Source organism: Fukomys damarensis, unplaced genomic scaffold, assembly GCF_012274545.1.
Source record: "Fukomys damarensis isolate Sample0158 unplaced genomic scaffold, DMR_v1.0_HiC HiC_scaffold_33, whole genome shotgun sequence".
Lineage (NCBI taxonomy): Eukaryota > Metazoa > Chordata > Mammalia > Rodentia > Bathyergidae > Fukomys > Fukomys damarensis.
The window spans coordinates 12,562,517-12,570,943 of record NW_022900945.1 but is presented as its reverse complement, the minus strand read 5'-3'; the positions used below and the strand labels follow the sequence as shown (position 1 = coordinate 12,570,943).

Below are 8,427 nucleotides of genomic sequence, written 5' to 3'. Positions count from 1 at the left end.
TTTCACTTTCAGTCTATGGGCTTCTTTTTGCACTAGGTGTGTTTCTTATATACAACATACTGTTGGATTTTACTTCTTATTCCATTTTGCCAGTCTATTTCTCTTGATTGGTGAGTTGAGGCCAATGACCATTATGGTTATAACTGATATGTACTGACTTATTATTGACATGTTATTGGCCTTTTGTTGACTCTTTTTACTTTTTCACCTTTAGTTTCTTGCCTTGCCTATTTGATTTGCTCTGTTGGGCCTCATGGTGTTGTTGCCTTCATTGTCTTTTTCTAGGATCTTGTTTAGAATTGCTTGTAGTGCTGGTTTGGTATTCATGTAGTTTCTCAGGTGTTCTTTGTCATGGAAGTATATTATTTCCCCCTCCATTTTGAAAGAGAGTTTTGCTGGATACATCAGTCTAGGCTGGAGGTTGTTCTCTTTTAGTACTTGAAATATCTCACTCCAGGCTCTCCTTGTCCTAAGGGTTTGTATTGAAAAGTCTGCTGTGATTCTGATGGGCTTTCCTTTGCATGTGATTTTTCTTTTCTCTTACTGCTTTTAGTATTTTGTTCTTCTGTTGGGTTTCTGGGATCTTGATTATTATATGTCTAGGTGTAGATTTTTTTGATTGTGGCTAGTTGGCGTCCTATATGCCTCACTTATCTGAATGTCAAATTCTGCCCCTCTGGGAAGTTTTCTGTCATTAATTCTGTGAACAGCTTTTTTAAGTCGTTTGTATTTTCTCCTGCTACTTCATGGATTCCTATCAGTCTTATGTTATTCTTCTTTGCATCATCTAGGAGTTGTTGGATCAATTTCTCATGATCCCCTACTGTTTTTAAGAGACCTCTCTTTTCATGGTCACTGACTGCAATCTTATCTTCTATATCTGAGAATCTATCTTCACATTCTTTTATTCTGTTGTGTACACTTTCGATGGAATGTTTAATCTCCTGGATATCTGTTTGAATCTGTTTTATGGATTCCATTTCTTTCCTATGTTGAGTGTTTATTTCTTCTATTTCTTTCTTAGGCTGGGCCTTCATGGCTTCTATCGTGGTCCTGAGCTCATCTATTTTTTTGTCAGTTTCTGCTCTAGAGTCTCGAATCACGACTTCCATTTTGCTCACTATCTCTATGGTTATCTGGGAAATTATTTCTGTTTTGAATTTTTCTAGAGCCTGACTGATCTGTTTTGTTACTTCCTGTGCTTTGAGTTCAGGGTGTCCTGGTAGTTCACTATTGGCCTCTTCATCTTCATTTGCCCTACTGTTTGCCATTGGTGAACTGGAAGTCTGTCTTTGTGTCTTGCTTAAGTGTTTTCTCATTTTAATTTTTGTTGTCAGACTGTCCTTGGTTTAATCTCTGGATTATCACCCAAATCTTCCTGATATAGTTGCACCCTAACTTCTGTGTCTCTAATGACCCACAGACATCCTCATCTTCATAACATCAGAGAAAACAGCTCATCAAATCAACCACAATCCTTTATCCCAACTGATACCATCAGCAACACACTGTGATCAAGCACAACTTGGAAACTGACCACCTGTGGTAGCACTAATCTATCACCCTTAAACCATTTGAATTAAATTAAAATAAAGAAGCAGTCCAGAACATGTCTGCAGTGAACAAACTTTTCCATATAGTATATTTACCATTTAATGGCTCAGACAGAGCTAGGACGCAAGACCCCTGATCTCAGTTAGCTGATGGCTGAACCCCATGACACAGACTGACCTCGGACTGCAAGGCCCAGATTGAGTTCCCCTACCTTCTGAATGGTTGAACTCCACACTGCTCTACTACAGGTTTCCCCCGCCCTTTCTTTAAAGACGTTCAAAGTTGGGAACTCAGAAAAATACCCTTTATGACAACCTCTGCCTCTGCAGAGTGGGTCCAAAGACTAGCACAATCAGGAGGTCTGAGAGTGCACGGGGGTGGGGGGCAAAGGGAGTTATGGGGGTTCAGGGGCATGCGGCTACCTTCCTGGTGCTGGAGCAATGGCAGCTCCAGGCAGGAGAAGGCGTGGCTCTCCTTTCTGTGGTGGATCGGGGCCCAGGCTACAAGAAGGTGTGGCTCTGACTAATATTCTTAAGGCAGCTGGTAGGGTTGGGGCCAGAGCTGGGAAAATCTCTGCAGAAGACCTAGCTTGGATGAACTCCACATGCCATGAGCTCCTCAAGACCACTAAATACAAGAAAACTCCAAGTGTCTGCAGTAAATAAGGAGGTGGGCATGAAGATTGGAAAGCCACCATAAGAGAATCACAGCACAGACACCAAAGGTCCTCCTCTTGTGATAGCTTCTAAATTTCACCTTTAAAGAAACCGCTTCCAGCATGTTATCAGGCTCAGCTGAGATGAAATGGTTGACCAAGAAACAGCTATCCATCATGAACCAGGCGCTACTTAATCCCTTGTTTCCATTATCTTTTATAAAACAAATCACCCCAAAACTCAATGCCTTAAAACAATAAGCCAGAAAATAGACTTCTCTATACAACAAATGGTGACTTTTAAAGCCCTTCGCTTTTTATGTTTACAAATTTTACTTTAATTTGTGAATACCTTCTGCATTACTTTATAATTTGCAGATTTTTTACTGACTTAACTGGTGATATCTATAAAATGCAGGAATAGGAAGCTATCAGAACTGTAGGTAGGAATAAATTATAGCAAGAAATAAAACTATTTCCTATGCAAATCCTCACTTTCCCAGAATTATGATACTTGAGAAAATTTTGGAATGTGGTAATTCTTTTTTTATTTTTCATTAAATTTATTGGTACTTTTTTAGGAATACAGTACAATTACATTCATCATTGGTATCTGGTACCTTTACATGATATATCTTGGTTCTTATTTTTTCCCATAGCCCTGTCCTCTCTTCACCCCCTCCACCCTTCCCTATTTATAAAAACTTTGTTTCCATTTTTTCCTTTTCTCTTTTTTCTTTACACTAAAAGTGTAAATAAGGTTCAAATTGTATAATTGATAATGTAAAATAGGAAGAAAAAAGGCAAAAGGAGTAGGGGAAGTGGGAAGGGTAGGGAAAGGAAAGAAGGCAAAGAAAAAGTATGGAATGTCATAATTCTGAAATCACAATATAAACCAAGTTAGTGTTACTGTTCATTGCCAAGTGAGCTCTTACTAGGAAATCAACCTGTCAAGCCTTAGCTCCAAAGAAAATGGGAACTACCTCTGGTTCCTAGTAAATACCATTACCTTCTCAGCTGCACCTTTCCCCAGATGATCACAAAAATGAGTTTCCTTAGAATGCATTTTAAAGAAAAGTTGAATAGAATGAAAAAACCCAGAACTAAACTTATGACAGAGCCTCCATATCCCACAGGTGGATTATATGCCTTCTTGCACATCCACAGCTGGAGAGCATTTGTGTGCCACATCTGCACAGCCAAACATTGCTGAGAAAGGAGAACAGAATAAATGAATTTCCTATACCTCAAGGCTCCCCACCACTGCCAACTGGGAGGAGACTTCCAGTTAAGTTTTAGAATACTTAGCCAAGTGTCAAAAATGTTCCCAAACACATCAGTCCATGAGAATTTCTAGAGTAAAAAAGAAAGTAGTTCATTGCCATTTCTTCCATCCCATAACATGGCAGAAATTTTTATTTCTCTGTAGGCAAATCTTATCCTGCTTTCAGCTCCACCCAGTAGATGTTTGCAGATTAACTATTTCACGTCATTGGCATCATTTAAACAATGTTTTAAGTCAATGAGGGCCAGGTCAAGGTTTCATTCCTGATGGATCAAGCAGCAACTCTGCTCTCTGAGCAACGCAAGGTCCTCCAGAGAGGCCTCATTGCCTTGCCTGCTTTGGTCTTTTCCCTCTTTGAGGACCAGAAGCAAGAGTCATTCAGAAGCCATTCTTAACCATTTGATCCACAGTTTACCTTCCTGTTCACTGATTGCTAAAATTGTCATTTCATTCTTGGCTCAAGTGTGGCTTTCTTGGACTCTGTCCTTCACATACTCAGGTAGCTGCTCTCTTCCCTGGCTTAGCTCCATGATAAAAGCACCTGGAACACTGTGAGTCATCATTAGGGGGCTCCCTCTCTACATCATAAGTTCCTGGGGCCCAGCTCCCCACTTTGGTGAACCCAGTGTTTAGTACATTACCTGACCCTTAAAAATTTCTCAATCAATATTTTTAAATAAATAACCTGGGTTTTTTTTTTTTAATCTATATCACCGTGCTGTGCTTTTTAGCACCCAACTACAGTTTCTCCTCCAAAATTGGTGGCCTTTAGTTTAAATGCTTTTCTGGAATTCCCTTAGCAGTCCAATCCAGCTGCAGAGCCTTCTGATAAAGGATTGTGGCTTTCTGCTTCTTCCTGCTGGCCACTATCAAACTTGTTCTTTTCAGAAGCCTTTACTTCTAGCCCAAGGGAGAAATGAATGTCCTTGGACACAAAGCAACACAGTAAAATAACATAGAAGAACCAGTGTAAATCTATTTCTCTTATTTTAAATACAATTCTAAGTCCTACTTGGTCTGCAAAGACCACACTCACAGCTGAGCATTCACTAAATAGTAGCCACTATACTGTGCTATAGGTAGATGATAGATGATAGATGACAGACAGACAGACAGACAGACAGATGATAGGTAAATAGAATTATTTAATCCTGCCAGCCCTACAAGGGAGATATTTTCATCACCATTTTACAGGTAACAAAACTAAGATTTGAAATTTATGTAACTAACCAAAGATCTTATGTTTGAATAACCACTGGGGTTGGAATTCTCATACCTGTGTGTCCAAAAGCTATTTCCACTGAGCCACACCATAGTGGTCTCTAAGTGGGCTCTACCATGTATGCCTAATGAATGTTCTGGAAATAATGAAAACTACCTCATCAGAAGAAAACACACCAAAACTAAACAAAGGGTAAGCGTTGGAAATTAAGAAAAATAATCCTTTGGTCAAATGAATTTGATGACAGTAAAGACAGGCAGAGTAATACAAAATATAATAGCTTGGCTTGAACGATTGTGCAACATTTTATTTTTTTCTTTCTTTTTCTTTAGTACACATACTCCACCAAAAAAGTGTATTCACACTTCAGGAAAAGAAAAACCTATATAAATATTTTAATACTAAAGTTATTGAGATATCATGAGATTAATATAAGCTGCCTCTGGTCTCTACAATTACAAGAGGTGTTTGCCATGGTGGCCATGAGCTTCCACATGTTTATGAGTATGACAAACTGAGATTGCTGCACCTGGGCCAGGAATTTAGCTCAGTGGTTCCACCACCTGCATAGCAAGTGCAAGGTACCAAGTTCGATCCCTAGTGCCAAAAAAAAGGAGAACGAGAGACAGATTGCAGCACATGCATTTTCAATTTCTTCTCTAAGGGCCAGAAGCCTAGTGGTACATCCTCTAGGATGCAGAAGAGTAACACCATCTGCTGAAAAAAAAAATCATACTATTTTACTTTTCCTGAAGTGTGCATACATTTTTTGGCAGGCTCTGTATTTTCCATACATGATAATAAAATTCATTTTGGGGAATTGTTATATATCACATATTTATTGAATCTTAATTATTTTTATTTCCCCTTCTCCCCACCCTCCTTTCTCCCCTCATCCCCAGATCCTCTTCCCACACAGCATTTTTAAATTAAAGATTCAAAATAATTAGAAAAATCAGACAGGTCTTCATAAATAAAAATCTGTGATATATAATTTTTAAATAACACTACTTAAATAAAAAGACCTACAAAAGAACCAAGAGTCAATTATAAAATTGTAACAGATTTTCCCACCTTGCTCTTTCAAGCACACAAACTATCTCATTAGCTGTTGTGAATATAAAATAATCCAAGCCAGAAGTGACTAGCATGCAAATTACTGTGCGACACAAAATGTTCTCCCATGATCAGATGACTGAACAAGATTAACCAGAGAAAGCATTTTCACTTTCTGATAATCTTCTAATGCTTACCCAGAGAAAGTATTTAACTGTTTCCCTGATCCAATGGCAGATAAGAGTGTAGGCAAAATTTACAGGGGGAGGAAAAACAATGTCGAACAAAGAGCCAGCATTTTAATATATAAGTCTGGGCTCTTGAATTGAGCTTTAAGTTAACTATGATTTACCTCTTGTCCTCCAATTCTTCTCCTAAACCATCTGACTGCCTTGATTTATTGCCAGACATTTTAAAAAAAAAGTCCACTCACTCAAACATTCCAGCCACACTGACCTTTTCTCGGTTCACCAAACACACCTGCTCTTCCCCATGCCAAACCCTGCTTTCCCTGTGCTCCAGGGTCACTGACACCCTTGGACTGGCTGCCTCCTCATCCTTCAGGTTCCAGCCTAAATGTATGACTCTCCTGAAGAGACCTGCCCCAGCCATGAAATGGGAAGCCAGCCTCCCATGTGGTTCTCTATTATTGCACCTTCCCTGCCTTCAAAGCATTTGCTTTTCTTTACAAAGATAGTCCTGAATGTGTTTGCCTTACTCCCTCCTGCACAGGAGGCTAGGAACTTTATTATCTCATTCATCACTACTTGTGTGTGTAGCAGTTTGCAAGAGCTCAAAAACTATTTGCTCAATGATTCAAAATCTATAATATCCTTGTGTCCTTTACCAAGTGAGTCCTCCACCAAACGTACTTCATTACAGTGTGATTAATTCTAAACAAACCATCCCTCTCTGTAGCTCTCAGTGAGTTTTAATTAAGGTAGATTTCATTGCAATCAAACCTCACTGCAATTCATTTTTCCTACCAACATAAATTACTTTATGGATAAAACCTTAATCATTCTGATAACATAACTGACTTTAATGCCCATGAGACATCTTAAGTGGTTCTTTACATGCTCTGAAGCTGAGATTTGTCTTACTTTTAAAATTAATCCTGCAACCGTTTCAGAAAACTTAATGACTATACATGTTTGAGTCTCTCTTTTTCCAAATCACCTTCTTGAAAAATTTGTAGGCCCCTGCACTGGACCATGCTCTGAGGAGGCCTGCCCTAGCTAGACTCACCTGGGACCTTGCAGGGATCCACATAGGGTGGTAGAGGCATCAGGGACCATAAAGGCCATTGTTATGAATTCAAGAAGATAGAGCAGCTGTGAACAGAAATGAGAGAGCCTTCTGAGACTTGTTGACAAAAATTGAAGCCCACTGGGACAGGAAAGAAAGTCTGAGGACTATAGCAGTCGGTGAGTTGGTGGGATCAGCAACCCCTACAGGAACCCAGACTTGCTTTGAGGGAAGGGTGGCTCGAACCTTCAGGAGAACCTTGCAGAGTTCAATGCTTCAGGAGATCAGGGAGCTCAACTCAGGCCTTTCAGCCAGAAACAAGCCAGAATCTCAGTGGACTACAGCTTCGATCTGCACGCTGCTGCCCATGTTGTCTACTGGTGACTGCAGAGACAGGCCCTGAAGTGCCCTCTTTTTTTTTCTTTCTTTCTTTCTCTTTTTCTTCTTTCTTTGTACTCTCTTCTCTTTATACTATATCTCTTCTCTTTATACTATATTGTGAATAATTTTCTGAAATCAAATGTTCCAGTTCACTAATGTTCTGCTTGACTATTTCTAATTTGCCATTGAAACTAATTATTGAATTTTGATTCTGCTGTCTCTGTATCCTATTTCCAGAGGTTCTGCTTAGTTCTTTTTCAATTACCCGATTCATTTTTCATACTTTCTTTCTTCTCTTTTGGGCTTTTGTTTCTTGCTTTAAATCCTTAAAAATATTAAATATACTTGCTTTTTTTTGGGGGGGTACCAAGGATCAAACTCAGGGCCTTGCACTTGTGAGGTAGGCACCGGAAACACTGAGCTAAATCCCCAGCCCAAAATAATAAATATACTAATTATAATATCTGTTTCAGATTGTTCTATTATCTCCAGTTCTTGTGGATTTGATTCTCTTGGTGTATCTTCTGATTCCTCATGGTGATTTTGTTTAACCATGTTCTCTGTAATTTTTTTATACTCAGCAGGGTTATTTCTGTGGGATCACACATAACCTCTGGTCATCTTTGGAGAACACTCTTATTTCTCTCCGCTGGAATTCAATTTCTCTATCACGGTATATATTAATTTTTTAATTTGGCACCCTCACAGAAGTGAAAAATCAGGATGCTATTCCCAGCTTTGCTGGACCAGTGAGCTACCTTGCTCTAAATTTTTAATAGGATAAGTAGTCCTTGCTCTGTACAGTGGTCTCAGACCTTGTCCCCTGCTTTGGACAGTCCTTATCTCACTATGTGTGTTAAGATCATAGGTCTCACCAAAAAGACATCTTAAACTGGGCATGGTGGCACACCATGTAATCCCAGCACTTGGGAGGCTGAGGCAGGAGGATTGTTGTGAGTTTGAGACCAGCCTGGGCTACACAGTGAGTTCCAGTCCAGTCTCAACTACATAGTGAGAGCCTGTCTC

The 8,427-nt window shown here is 39.4% G+C and overlaps 1 protein-coding gene and 1 long non-coding RNA gene across 2 annotated transcripts in view; both read right to left on the bottom strand.

The window, feature by feature from the left end:
* Positions 1-8,427, bottom strand: part of Gipc2 (GIPC PDZ domain containing family member 2) — a 183,475-nt gene that overhangs the window by 57,967 nt on the left and 117,081 nt on the right. The gene's annotated exons all lie outside the window — the stretch shown is intronic.
* The window catches only part of LOC104848959, a 31,268-nt gene that overhangs the window by 14,417 nt on the left and 8,424 nt on the right, over positions 1-8,427 (bottom strand). The window contains exon 2 of the long non-coding RNA XR_776612.2: positions 7,021-7,106. This is a non-coding gene — a long non-coding RNA (uncharacterized LOC104848959). The remainder of the gene's footprint in view (positions 1-7,020; positions 7,107-8,427) is intronic.